Below are 15,000 nucleotides of genomic sequence, written 5' to 3' on the forward strand. Positions count from 1 at the left end.
TTAGCTGAGAGAGAGAGAGAGAGAAATACTGAGTAGAGGGGGAAATGAACAAATGATTTAGGACGAAAATGAAAATTGTTTTAAGTCAGGAGAGAGAGAGAGAGAGAGAGAGAGAGAGAGGAAAGCACAGAGGGATGGAGGGGGAGGAAGCTTTATAACTTATCGTCTTGGGCAGTAAGATTAATGGAGGGGGAGAGATTATTGAATGGGGAATGGGGAATGATCAGGGAGGACTGGGGAAATTAATAATGAGGGTGATATTTGTGAAGGAGGGGAGAAAAAAGGGAAAAATGATGCGTGTGGGTGAGTAATGATGGACAAACAGAATAATGGTGAAGTGGAAAGAGTATGATGATGATGATGATGATGATGATGATGATGATGATGATGATGATGATGATGATGATGAGGAGGAGGAGGAGGAGGAGGAGGAGGAGGTGGAGGAAGATGATGATGATGATGATGATGATGATGATGATGATGATGATGATGATGATGAGGAGGAGGAGGAGGAGGAGGAGGAGGTGGAGGAAGATGATGATGATGATGATGATGATGATGACGAGGATGATGACGAGGAGGAGGAGAAGAAGGAGGAGGTGGAGGAAGATGATGATGATGATGATGATGATGATGATGATGATGATGATGACGATGATGATGTGGAGGAGGAGGAGAAGGAGGAGCATGATGATGGTGATTATGATGATGATGATGGTGAGGAGGAGGAGTAAAATTCGTGAGTGAAATTCGTAAGCAATGGAAAAGTACTCAAACTTTTGTCTCCTCCTGTACAGACATGTTAAAATTTCCGTGGCTGGTCATATTCGTGGGTAAAATTAGGTATGTTCGACTTTTTTTCAAGGAAGAAAGAACCAAAGGCCAGGAGCCCGTAAACTGTTCCCTCCAAGAAAAAAACAAACACAAAACAGAGCCAAATTCAAGATCCGTTCATTTCGAGATGCCTGGACACACTACCTAGGCCTAAAATTGCCATCTCTCCATCTTCAATCCTGATTTTAACAAGAGACTGACGCTAGAATACGATGCTAGTCACGAAGAAGTGCTGCAGAAAGGATCCGTAGTACTGACTTTTTCTGCCACTGACCTACGTGGAATCGGCTACAAAAGGACGAAAATCTGGGCCAAGTTAAGGTGAAAGGACTGTAATTATCCTCATCTTATTGCTAGGCCTCCGCATCACTCCTACGGCATCCGCGCTTATCAATAAATTCCCTTTACTCGAGTCTTTCTATGGCATTCACAGCCTTTTATGACCTTTTCTCCCTCCTGCCCACTCTCCGCATTACTCTTGCAGCATCCGCGCTTACACGGAAATTCTCTTTACTGGGCTTCAATAAACCTTGTGACATTTTCAGCCTTAACCTACTTTCTCACATTTCTTTTTTGTCTTTCCTTTATTTTTTTTTTTTTACGACTCCGGATTACTATTACAGCATCCGCGCTTATATCTAATTCTCTTTACTCTGTTACAAAGGCCTTTTTACCTTCTGTTCCTCCTATTCATTTAAGCATGTCGCCCTCATTCAGTCCCCTCTAACAAATAATTCAAAGCTGGAATATTTGATGTCGCTAAACACTCTCATCATGTTCATATCTACCTCTAACTCAACCCCTTTTCCACAAATACTTTAAAAACTGTATACTGTTTACTCCCACAAAAACATTTTAACATTTCGTCTCACTCAAGTTCCCGTCTTCAAAAAAAAATAAATAAATAAATAAATGAATAAATAAGAGATAAATTAAAATGGTACATTAGTTTGACCCACTAAAAATTTCCTTCTCATATTGCATCTCGTTCTGCTCAGTTTCGTGTCACAAAATACTTATACTTTTTTCGCTCCACTTTTTTTTCTGTTTTATATATACATCTCGCCTTCTTTAGTTCCCATATTCTTCAAGCGATTTAAAACTATACAATAATTTAGCCCACTAGGAATTTGCCTCTCATTCACCTTCCATTCGACTCAATCCCCTTTTTAATACACTTTTCCCTGGTTATTGTTGCAACTTATGGCCTCGTTCCCATTCTACAGATATTTTGAAACTGTAAACCAACTTTTCTTTGAGAGAGAGAGAGAGAGAGAGAGAGAGAGAGAGAAGGAAAGAAGATGGCCTGGAAGTAATGAGAGAAAAAGAACGGCTGGAAGAGAGAAAGAAGAATGGCTGGAATAAAATGGAGACGCAGAGAGAAGGAGAAGGGACTGGAAGAATAGAGAGAGGGAGAGATGAGTTGGAACGAAAATGAGAGAGAGAGAGAGAGGAAAGATAAGACGAAGAAACGCTCGTACAAAGGAGGCAACTCAGAAATGCAGAAAATAGTGAACACCTGAAAGCACGATGTAAATTTTATGATTAAGTATGCCTTCTGATGACCCAGCGGTGAATAGAAAACGCTTGATTAGTACACGAAGGCTGGCAGGATGAAGGGAGGGGAGACTAAGGTGTATTTTTTGCCCTGACACGGTTATCAAAAGCTGTGTCAACGAGGGTAATTGAGAGGGAGGAGGAGAAAGAGGGAGTGGAAAAATGGAGAAGAGAAAGGGAGGGAAAAATGATGTGAGAGAGAGAGAGAGAGAGAGAGAGAGAGAGAATAAATGGTATGGTTATTTATGTTAGGGTGACTAATCTATTAAGAACAATGTTACACACACACACAACCTGTTTTTATCTTCCTTCTCTCTCTCTCTCTCTCTCTCTCTCTCTCTCTCTCTCTCTCTCTCTCAATTAACCACCAAGTCATTCCTTATGCAACCTGGTCTCCCCTACGCCTCTCTTCTCCTTCCATATTCACACACACACAGACGCAGCGCAAAAAAAACAAGACACCCCATTTCGCCTTCCAAACACCGCCTCGCATTTCTAAACACCCGCCACAAACAGGGCAAACAGAGCGTCACAAACTGCCTCTAATTGGGCCATTTGGTCGTTGGGCTTGGACTGGCGAGGGCGATGCAAATGGGATCTAATGGGATGCAGGCTAACGGAGGGGGAAGGATGCATTGTTCTGACTTAAGGCTGCCACAAAATTTAAGGCAGCCGAAAAATTTAAGGCAGCCATAGAATTTAAGGCAGCCGAAAAATTTAAGGCAACCACAAAATTTAAGGCAGCCGAAAAATTTAAGGCAGCCATAGTATTTAAGGCAGCCACAAAATTTAAGGCAGCCACAAAATTTAAGGCAGCCGAAAAATTTAAGGCAGCCACAAAATTTAAGGCAGCCGAAAAATTTAAGGCAGCCACAGAATTTAAGGCAGCCGAAAAATTTAAGGCAGCCACAGAATTTAAGGCAGCCGAAAAATTTAAGGCAACCACAAAATTTAAGGCAACCACAAAATTTAAGGCAGCCGAAAAATTTAAGGCAACCACAAAATTTAAGGCAGCCGAAAAATTAAAGGCAGCCGAAAAATTAAAGGCAGCCGAAAAATTAAAGGCAGCCGAAAAATTTAAGGCAACCACAAAATTTAAGGCAGCCGAAAAATTTAAGGCAACCACAAAATTTAAGGCAGCCGAAAAATTTAAGGCAACCACAAAATTTAAGGCAGCCGAAAAATTTAAGGCAGCCACAAAATTTAAGGCAGCCGAAAAATTTAAGGCAACCACAAAATTTAAGGCAGCCGAAAAATTTAAGGCAGCCACAGAATTTGGCCATGTGGAGAGGATGGAGGGTGAAAGACTGACGAAGAGAGTGTATGTGAGTGAGGTGGAGGGGGGCAGAGGGAGGGGGAGGCCGAGGATGAGATGCAGGGATGGGGTCGAGAGGTATATGAGAGAGGGGGGGGTGTGAGTTGGGAGCAGGGCAGTGAAATGGCGGGGGACAGGACGGCGTGGAGGCGATTTGTTTGCGGCCACCCCAAACGGGATTGAGGCGTCTGGCAATAGATAAATAGATAGACAAAATTTACGGTAAGGCAGCCACAAAATCGGGGAACTGCATATGACGAGGTTTTTTAATAGTATGGTATTAACACTCTCAGGCCCCTATGCTGTCATTACGGTATATAAAATCGTGTGACGTTAGCTGAATACTAGAATCCTCCCTACCATAAGAGGGTTAAGGGCTCATCATCATCATCATCTCTATTTCTTTATACATGATAAAGTTTACGTGTTATCTTTTTATTTATTTATTTTTCTATCGGACTCTGGACACAAACTTGACAGCCTGTTCTCCAAGACCCAGCAGTCCTCCTACGAAATAAAAACCTTCACTTATCACCATTTTGGCGCTAACACCTTCCGTCCAGAATAGGTTACATGTTAGAGGTGCCTCATTCAGGGATGGTGTGGTGGTATTAGCGTGGATGTTGAACAGGTGAGTCTTGTGGTTGATATGTAGTGTGTTTTAACGAACCTACATTAGACTGGTCCCTATTCTCCCGTGGGCTTGATCTCACGTTCTTTCAGACACCAAACCACTTCTCTAACCACTTGCCTGTTGATACCTTTGTCCCTCTTCCTCTTCCCCATCTTTCCTCCCTCTCTCTCCTCACCCTCCCTACCTCATCTCCTTCATCCTTCCTCCATCTCTCCCTCCTCACCCTCCCTACCTCCTCTCCTTCATCTTTCCTCCACCTCTCTCTCCTCACCCTCCCTACCTCCCCTTCCCCATCTTTCCTTCATCTCTCCCTCCTCACCCTCCCTACCTCCCCTCCTTCATCTTTCCTCCATCTCTCCCTCCTCACCCTCCCTACCTCCTCTCCTTCATCTTTCCTCCATCTCTCCCTCCTCACCCTCCCTACCTCCCCTCCTTCGCTCACCCCTTCTCTTCGCTCTACTCAATGTTGACTCCATTCATACCTGGAGAGCATCCAAGTAGGGCCAAAAGTGTTGTCTTCCCACTAACGCAACTTCGATAAACGGATTTAATTCTTTACTCTGAACAATATCGCGTTACTGTGAGAAAAAGGAAAAAGCAAAGACAGTGATCGATAGACAAACAGACAGACAGACAAAGAAATATATGCAATTAAATGAATAAACATGAGATTAAAAGACTGATACAGGAGAGAGGAATTAGTGAAAAGAGGACAGAGAAAAATTTTAAAACGAAAAAGAGCAAAAGGAAAATATAGAGAGAAAAAGAGAGAAAATAGAGATTAAAGAGAGGTGTGTAACTTGATCCGCTGACACCTCCCTCCCAGCAGAAGGAGGGAAAACAGTAGGGGTAATAAATAAGAGAGAGAGAGAGAGAGAGAGAGAGAGAGAGAGAGATTTAATACATCTGATTTACTCTTTTATTCACCTGATTAACAATACGTGGATGGTTAGGCCCGTGATAGAGAGTCAGGATTCCATGGGCTTCAATGGTGAGTGAATGAGTGAGTGGCTCATTTCATTGAGCATGTTTTTTAGTTTTCCTGCTATTTTTTCTTTCTCCTTGCTTTCTTCATCTCTATATCACCTCTTTCTTAGGCGGGAAGAAAGAAATGATGATGATGATGATGATGATAATAATGATGATGACTTATGTTTTCTGTATTATATTCTTAATTAGTCTCTCTCTCTCTCTCTCTCTCTCTCTCTCTCTCTCTCTCTCTCTCTCTCTCTCTCATTTCCTCCTCCATCCCCTTCCCCCTACTCCCCCTCCTTTCCCCTACTCCACCCTTCCTTCTATATAGCCCCCCTCCCCTCCCTCTCATCCTCCCCCCTACCCTACTCTCCCCCTCCTGGACTGTTTAGCATCACACACACACACACACACACACACACACACACACACACACACACACACACACACACACACACCTGTACATTCCCTTCTTCCCTTGGAAAACCACACCCTCCTCCCCTCCCCTTACCCTAGTTATAAATACAGAACCCCAAGTCATATTCACAAACTGTCCTAAGCATAAGCAGTCTATAAGATCGTCTGTGTATACTTATATCTAAACACCTGCATCTATCACATATATCACAGTTTTATTAGCATGAATAATAATGGTAAAAACAAGATCAAAGCGACGAAACAATAGGAAATCTGAAAATAATGTAGCTACCATGGATGCAAGTCAATGAAAGAAATAAAAATGGGGTTAAAATAGGTGAAAATAGATATACAAACGTAAGGTAAACAGGTAAAAATAGGTGAACAGGTAAGAAATAGGTAAACAGGTAAAAAATAGCAAAAAATAGATAGAAAATAGGTCAAAATAGAAAAAACGTAAAATATAAATAGGTAAAATATGTAAAAAAAATAGATAAACACGGGTAAACAATTGGTAACATAAAAATAGGAACAGTAGATAAAAACAGGAAAAAATATATAAAAAATAGGAAAAAGTAGAAAAAATAGGAAAAAATATATAAAAATAGGAAAAAATAGATAAAAAATAGGAAAAAGTAGATAAAAATAGGAAAATAAAAAAAATAGGAAAAGTAGAAAAAAAATAGGAAAAGGTAGATAAAAAATAGGAAAAGGTAGATAAAAATAGGAAAAAATATATAAAAAATAGGAAAAAATATATAAAAAATAGGAAAAAATAGATAAAAATAGGAAAAAGTAGATAAAAATAGGAAAAAGTAGATAAAAATAGGAAAAAATATATAAAAAATAGGAAAAAGTAGATAAAAATAGGAAAAAGTAGATAAAAATAGGAAAAAGTAGATAAAAAATAGGAAAAAGTAGATAAAAATAGGAAAAAGTAGATAAAAAATAGGAAAAAGTAGATAAAAATAGGAAAAAGTAGATAAAAATAGGAAAAAATAGATAAAAAATAGGAAAAAGTAGATAAAAATAGGAAAAAATAGATAAAAAATAGGTAAACAGGTAAAAAATAGGTAAACATAGGTGAAAAAAATTAAAATTCTTGATCAGTATTTCTCAAGCCCACATATGCCTCCCTCCCTCCCTAGCCACTGCAGGCCTAGGGTAAAGGGCGGTAGGGTGTGTGTGTGTGTGTGTGTGTGTGTGTGTGTGTGTGTGTGTGTGTGTGTGTGTGTGTGTGTGTGTGTGGAGGCAGGTGAAAATACTGTATGTGGGAAGAGAGAGAGAGAGAGAGAGAGAGAGAGAGAGAGAGAGAGAGAGAGAGAGAGAGACGGAATGGGGAGTAAGGCAGTGCCGGATGGGGGAGGGAAATGGGGGAGGAAGAGTAGCTACGGATAAGGAAGTAGTAAAGGAGAAGAGAATAGAGAGGGGGAAGGAATGGAGGAAGGGAATGGGGGGAGGAAAGGGGGTGAGAGGGAGGAAAGAATGGGAGGGGGAAGGAGGGGGGTGAGCAGAAGAAGAGAGCAAGGTGAGAGGGGAAAGATTAGGGATGGGGTATGGGGAGAAGCAGGAAGTAGTAGGCAGGTAAAAATGGTATTAATTGGAGGTGTGAAGGTGAAGAAAAAAATACCACCTCTAATACCACCACACCGGTACTGAGATAGCTCTAACGAAGTTCAATATAGACGGTTCGACATTGGTGCTCAAGTGGTGGCATGTGACAGTGTTTATGCTACTTGTTGATGTGGAAGAAATACTGCGTCTCAGGTAAGGGACAGTGTAGCCTATGCATGATGTTGGATATATAAAAACGTACACACACACACACACACACACACACACACACACACACAAAGGATTCTCTCTCTCTCTCTCTCTCTCTCTCTCTCTCTCTCTCTCTCTCTCTCTCTCTCAGTTCATTTTGTGGGCCTCATAAGTCAGTTCACAGCTGAAATAACACAGAGAGAGAGAGAGAGAGAGAGAGAGAGAGAGAGAACAGGGCGGTGGAGCTGCAGGTAAAGGGGGAACTCCAGCCTGCAGTCCACTGGGTTCACGTTCACATGAGTCTGGGGCCACAACAACAAAAACAAAGGCAAAACAAAACAACAAAAACAAAAAACAGCAACAAAAACAAGAAAAACAAACACCTCTAAGAGGCCATGGAAATTCTCTTAACACATCTCTCTAAGCGAATTACTCCGTACATTAACCTGGGCATCATATTGATTATCTATTTATCTATCGCCAGACGCCCTAATCCCGTAAGGGGTGGCCACAAACAAATCGCCTCCATGTCGCCCTGTCCCCCGCCATTTCACTGCCCTTTATATCATTAATGCAAAATGGTCAACATTAAAACAGTAAAATCTGCACAGAAGGAATATTAAGGTGAAAAATAAAAATAAATCGCTATGGAAGAGGTGTCTGAGGCCTCCTGTGCCAGCTAAGATACGAGGTGTGGAGGCAACTCTACATCGAGTGAGTGGATGGAACGCGATACAACCTACCACACAGAATGAGAATATTGGTGAGAGTAGATGGCAGAAATAGAGAGAGGGGAAGAGAGATAATTCGTAAACTAAGAAAGTCGAAAGGATGAGAATTGAAAGTGTAAACGAGAGAAAGAGAGGAAGAAAGAGAGAATTGGGAAGGGAGAGAGAGCAAAAATATATGCATAAAGAGATTAAGGAGAAAGGGAGAGAGAGAGAGAGAGAGAGAGAGAGAGAGAGAGAGAGATCAGAAAAAATAGAATAAAGATAATTAAAGACAGAAGTCCAGGTAATAAAGAACACATGGAAAGAAAAATACGTAATAAAATAAATACATAAATAAACTCAAGAAAAATTAAAAAAATAAAAACAAACGCTCCTTTATAATTTTGAGAAAGAATGAGTTTTTTCCTGTTCTCTCTCTCCCTCTCTCTCTCTCTCTCTCTCTCTCTCTCTCTCTCTCATTGCCCTTCGTCAATCAATTTCTTTAATACACCTGTCTGTCTGTCTGTCTCTCTTCCATCATTTTCTTTATCACAACTCTCTCTCTGTCTCTGTCTCTGTCTCTCTCTCTCTCTCTCTCTCTCTCTCTCAAAACGAAGGAGAGAATACAGAAGGAGGGAAGAGGAGGAGGAGAGAACAAAGTGAGGAGGGAGGAGGGAGAGAGAGGGAGAGAATGGACAGAATAAATACATGGAGGAAAAATGCCACGATAAACAGAGGGTTGAGGAGAGAGAGAGAGAGAGAGACAGACAGACAGACAGAGACAGAGACAGAGACAGAGACAGACAGACAGACAGACAGAGAATCTTCACTTCGAGGACGTCAGAAAATTAGTTGTATTCTAAGTGACATAGTAAGCTTCGTAACACCTCTTCCTTAGCGATTTATTTTACCTGCTACACCTGAGCATTCACATGTACGTTAATTAATACACCTTTAATATCCACAAAGTTTACCTTAATTACACACGAGAGGATGTGGAGATGTAGCGTGCGGAATGAATCGCTTAAGAAATGGCATCACGTAAGGTCCCATCATGTCCGATTCAGACTTTTGCGCGACACTGCCTCTAGAACGATCGGTATACAGTACGGAGCAAAAGTTAGCCTAATATTTCCCCTCCTCTTCTCATTTTCCTCTGCTGGCTAATATTCTTGGATTGAGAAGATCTTGGTATATTTCTCACCTCATAGATATTTTCGCTAAGATGATAAAATAGATCTGACTGAGTGTGTGTGTGTGTGTGTGTGTGTGTGTGTGTGTGTGTGTGTGTGTGTGTGTGTGTGTGTGTAGTATATTCCCTCTACTTCAAGACAATCTAATCATCCTAAGCAAACCCCCTACTAGCTAAGATATTCAAAAGTCAACCCCTCTCTCTCCGAACCCCTCCCAAGGTACACAAAATCGACACTGCAACACTAGAATGACGGTAACGGTAACAGGCAATACCACGTTACCCCCTCAGAGGCGTAGGGTCCCGCGGCTAGGCTAGGGTAATCCAGTACATGTAAGGGTAGATGATCAGGCTACTTCCCTGGGTGGCATTGAGAAAAGAACATCTGAGGCTATCTTTTAGGGCTGTTACTCCGACCCCCCTCCCTTCTCCTCTCCCCCTCCCCTCCCCTCTCATCCCTCTCCCCCTCTCATCCTTCCCTCCCCCTCATCCCCATCCCATCCTCTCCGTTCTTCTCCCTCTCATCAGCTTTTCCCCGTCACTTCCACCCTCTCCGCTCCTCTCCTCTTCCCATCCTCCACTCTTCCTCATCCCATACTTGTCTCTCTTCTCCCCCTCCCCATCTTTTCTTCCCCATTGCCTTCTCCCTCCTCTTCTCCTTTTCTTCTCCCCATCCCTTCTTCCTCCTTCTTCGCTCTCTCAATCTCCTGTCTTCTCATTTACCTCCTTCTCCATCTTTTACTCTCCCATCCCCCATTCTTCTTCATCCCCCTCCCTCTCTCCCCTCGCAAACCCCCTCTCCCCCCCCACTCCCCAGCTCATTAGCACTCATTAGCCCCTTTAAACAGCCCCCTTAAGACCCCACCCTTACAGACCCGGGCACCTCCCCATATGTTATTAATTAAGCCCTTGTGTTGGCTGGTCTCTGGGGTGGAGGGGGTGATAGATAAAGGAAGACTGATAGACAGATCGATGGATGGATGGATAGATGGCCGGATAGATAAGAGGAAGGATAGTTTGATAAGCGGACTGATGGATGAATAGATAGATAGAAACAGGTAGACAGAGATAAATAAGCACAGGTAGAAAGGTGCAGCTCCGACCTACTCAGTTTTGAAGAGAAAGAGGAAAAAAAAAACTGTGCACCAATCGACTGAAAACACGACTGGGGGGTTTGGGGGGGAAATACCACAGCCTCCGACTCCCCCCTCCCCTCAAGCTGGCGAGAAAATATCCACAATTAAAAGATCAGAATTTCACAGGGATAAAATCAAAGGCTGGGTTTGAGTGTAGGTAACAGAAACTGCACTAGGGGTTCTACGAGTGGTGCAGCCCAATTCCGCGACCTCCCTGTGACAATATCCTCTGTTAAGATGGAGTGAAATTTCGTATGCTCATAGACACAAGCTTAACAAAGGCTGCATCTAACCCCTCCAGTTCCAAAAGTCTCCCCTAAGCTGAAGAAAATCGTCTGGTGATGCAAATAGAATAGAAAATGGAAGGCAGGCCAAGAATATTTTTTTTTTTTAGGCGTGCATAGTGGGAAGGACGAGGAGCCGCCGACCCAACTCCATAAACAAGTATCCATCGATTTTCAAGAAACATGGGTGTCTTAGTGAGTGTCTTCTTGCTGGGTAAAAAGAGGCTCCCTAACACCTCTTCCTAAGCGATTTAGTTTTGGATATGTCTGGTTAATGTCCTACTGTACGCTGTTTATGCGAAGTATGGCAATGTTACCATGATTTATGTAACACAGAATAGGACAGTAAGGTGTAACAAAATAAATCGCTTAGGAAAAGGTGTTAGGGAGCTTCCTTAATCGACAAGTATACAGGTTTAAGTGCGTGGGGTGTATTTTTGAGCTTCATATAACACAGAATAGGACAGTAAGGTGTAACAAAATAAATCGCTTAGGAAAAGGTGTTAGGGAGCTTCCTTAATCGACAAGTATACAGGTTTAAGTGCGTGGGGTGTATTTTTGTGTGTATTACTGGGTGTAGGAGGTGGGTGTCGGCATGGTAGGGGGGGTGGGTGGACGTATACAGCTCATGGTTGGCGTATCGACCACCTAAGACATTAACTAAAGATCTTAAGATTTCAATTAGGGAAACTTAAAATCTTAAAAGGCATGTTAATCGAATATATGTAATTTTAAAGGTGATTTGTTTTTTTTATGTCTTGGAAAATGCAAAATAAATGAATAAATAAGTAAATAAAAAACATAAATAAAGGGAGGTTTAAGACAAATCACCGTGTGTGTGTGTGTGTGTGTGTGTGTGTGTGTGTGTGTGTGTGTGTGTGTGTGTGTGTGTGTGTGTGTGTGTGTGTGTGTGTGTGGGTGGGTGTGTGTGTGTGTGTGTCCAAGTACCAGAACTATACTTCGCTCACCTTGTCACAAATCTTCGCCCTTTTTCAGATCATTTCACGTACACCAATGACATAAAAGACTGTGCAGCACTAAGTCCTTTCCATAGCACTTCTTCGTGACGAGCACCGAGGGAGGGAAAATTTGAGCCAAGTCGAAGTGAAAGGAGTATAGTTATTAAGTGGGGATCAGAGGGATAAATTAGTGTGATAAAAGCCTCATTATTCATTATTATTTATTTTACAGCCTTCAGCGCCTCTCCTGATTCACTTATTCACTCGAGGTCATTCATCCTGCCTCGTGGGACTCATTCATCACTTTTCATCAGCCCCATTCACTGTAAAACGCACGCACACACACACACACACACACACACACACACACACACACACACACACACACACACGTACACACACACACTCCTCTACTACATGCACATTACTACAGTACACCTTTCAACACACACACACATACACATATACATACATTCACGCCCGTCACACTCACAAACTGTATACACTCCTCCCCTACACACACACACACACACACACACACACACACACACACACACACACACACACACACACACATCCTGTCACTGTGGCGGTATTGACAAGGAACATTATTATTTTCTCTATCGATTGGCTGAGTGGCAGAGTGATTAATCTTTGTCCTCTGTGTCTGTCTGTCTTTTTCTGTCATTCTGTGTTAATATTTTGTCCTGTCTCCTCGCGCACACACACACACACACACACACACACACACAAACGAACACCCTCTTCTCGCTCCTTTCTTACCTATGCTTCCTATTTCCCTCTCTCTCTCTCTCTCTCTCCAGTCCCTATTTTCTCTCACCCCTCCAACTCTTCCCCATCCCCCACTTCCTCTCTCTCCACCTCCTCTCCTTTCCCTCACCCACCTCTCTGTTTTTCACCCCCCTTTCTCCAAACCTCATATTTTCCTCTCCCCCCACAATCCTCTCACTCCCCATTTCCTCTCAGCCTCTCTCCAGCATTTCTCTTTCTCCCCACCCTCTCCTTTCATCTCCATCCTTCTCCTCTCATCTCCTCAATTCTCCCCAATCTGTCTTTCCCTTCTATCCCTGCTCTCTTCCTCTCATTCAATCTTTCCTCCCTCCACTTAACTCTTCTCCCCCTTTCCTTTCACCTGCATATCTCTCTCCCTTCTTTTACTGTCTCGCCCTCTCCCCCTTTCCCTCCATCTTCCATTCCACTCTCTGTCTTACCGTCCTCTCCTCCACCTCCTCTTTCACCTCCCTTATTCCCTTTCTCTCCCTCTTCCTCCCCGTCACCATCTCCTCTCTCACTCTTCCTCTCCCTCGCCATATCCCGTCTCTCAATCCTTCCTTCCCCTCACTCCCTTTCCCTAGACCTCTTTTCCTCTCTTTATTCCCCTCTCTCTCTCACTTTCTCTCTCTCCCTCCCTCTCCCTCCCTCCCTCCACCCCCCCTGCGCCACAATTCTATCTGTATTAACTACCCCAGGGACCCCCCACACGGCCACCACGCCAGCCATTAGCGCTGATAACTGTACCACGGCTGTGTCTTAAACGTGCCAAATGGCCCTCTCATTGCACTTTGTTCCCGCCCATGCTCGCCACCCCCCCCCCAGCCTTGGTTTGCCTGTGTGTTCTTTGTCTGTTCTGTTCGTTATCGGAGGTAGATAAGGGGGTTTATCTGTGACGTCATATGCGTACCTAATGTGTTGGAGATGGCTTCTGTGTGTGTGTGTGTGTGTGTGTGTGTATATATACAGCATATATATATATATATATATATATATATATATATATATATATATATATATATATATACTGTAACAGAAAGATCCTTGGGAAAGGAGGGTCTTATAATGAAGAGAAAAACCTGTATTCTTGGACCACAATATGGAACTCCAATGCTATTGTGCGTGCCCCTCAAGTTATATACAGTAATGTCTATATACATGAGAAGAGAGGATAACTGCAGTAGGCCGGTTGGCCCATGCTAGGCAGATCCTAGAAGAGTAACTGAACTACTAGAATGTGATAAGGATAGCAAAGAAGAAGGCTCTCCCCCGCCCTCCAAACCCTCCAGCCGAAGCCGGCAGGAAAAAGTCAGAAAGAACACTACGGAGTACAGAAAAACTGGCGTGGACATTTTACAGGAAATGACTGATACAAACTGGATCAAAATTACCATATATACTGTGTGTACATCTAGGCACTGGGGAGTAGTGATTCATTTTGGACAAGATCAATCAAACGTCAAGGTCATGGGTCAAGGTCACGGGTCGGTCATGGCTCGAGGTCACGGGTCAAGGTCAAAGTTCAAGCGCAGCGTCTGTGTCTCCTCTTACCACCCTTTCTGGCTCTGGTTTGTCTGTTCGTGGGTCTGTCTGCGTCTGTGGTTATATCTTGAGAGGTAAAGACACAAAAATGGAGTAACTGCCTTCATTCCAGCAAAAACTTTAGGCTTATTTTTACATTTTTGATGAAGTTTGACCCATTCCTCCATTTTCCACACCTGAGAACGCTACTCTCTCTCTCTCTCTCTCTCTCTCTCTTTCTCACCCCTTTACCCTCTCTTTTGCTCTCGTATTTTCATTCCTTATTTCTTCCTCTTATTTGTCATCTCTCTCTCTCTCTCTCTCTCTCAAACCCTCTCTTTCTCACCCCCTTTACCCTCTCTTTTGCTCTCGTATTTTCATTCCCTATTTCTCCCTCTTATTTATCATCTTTTCTCTCCCCTCTTCCTCTTAACATCGTCTTCATTTCCTCTCTTCTCCCATCTTCATTACCCCCTCCTCTCTTTATTACCCCCTTCATCATCTCTCCTCATTCTCATTGACCTTACACACTCTCCACCTCATCTCCAATTTCATTCTCTTTCCCCTCTTTATATCCCTCTATTATTGCTCTCCTTTCCCCTCATTCCTCATAATATTTTTCCTATTTTATTCTCTCTCTCTCTCTCTCTCTCTCTCTCTCTCTCTCTCTCTCTCTCTCTCTCTCTCTCTCACTTATTCTTCCCATTATCACCCATTTTCTCTCTCCCTCATTCTCATTTTTCTCACAATCTCCCCATCATCACCACCTCCCTCCTCTCTCATCCTCATTTTTCTTACCACCATCACTCTCTCTCTCTCTCTCTCTCTCTCTCTCTCTCTCTCTCTCTCTCTCTCTCTCCAGTCGTTTGCGTCTCCTTCCCGCCTCGGTGTTGGCAGTGTTGGAAATATATAG

Source organism: Coenobita brevimanus, chromosome 111 (genome assembly GCF_032717465.1).
Source record: "Coenobita brevimanus isolate Jiangsu-jjx chromosome 111, ASM3271746v2, whole genome shotgun sequence".
Lineage (NCBI taxonomy): Eukaryota > Metazoa > Arthropoda > Malacostraca > Decapoda > Coenobitidae > Coenobita > Coenobita brevimanus.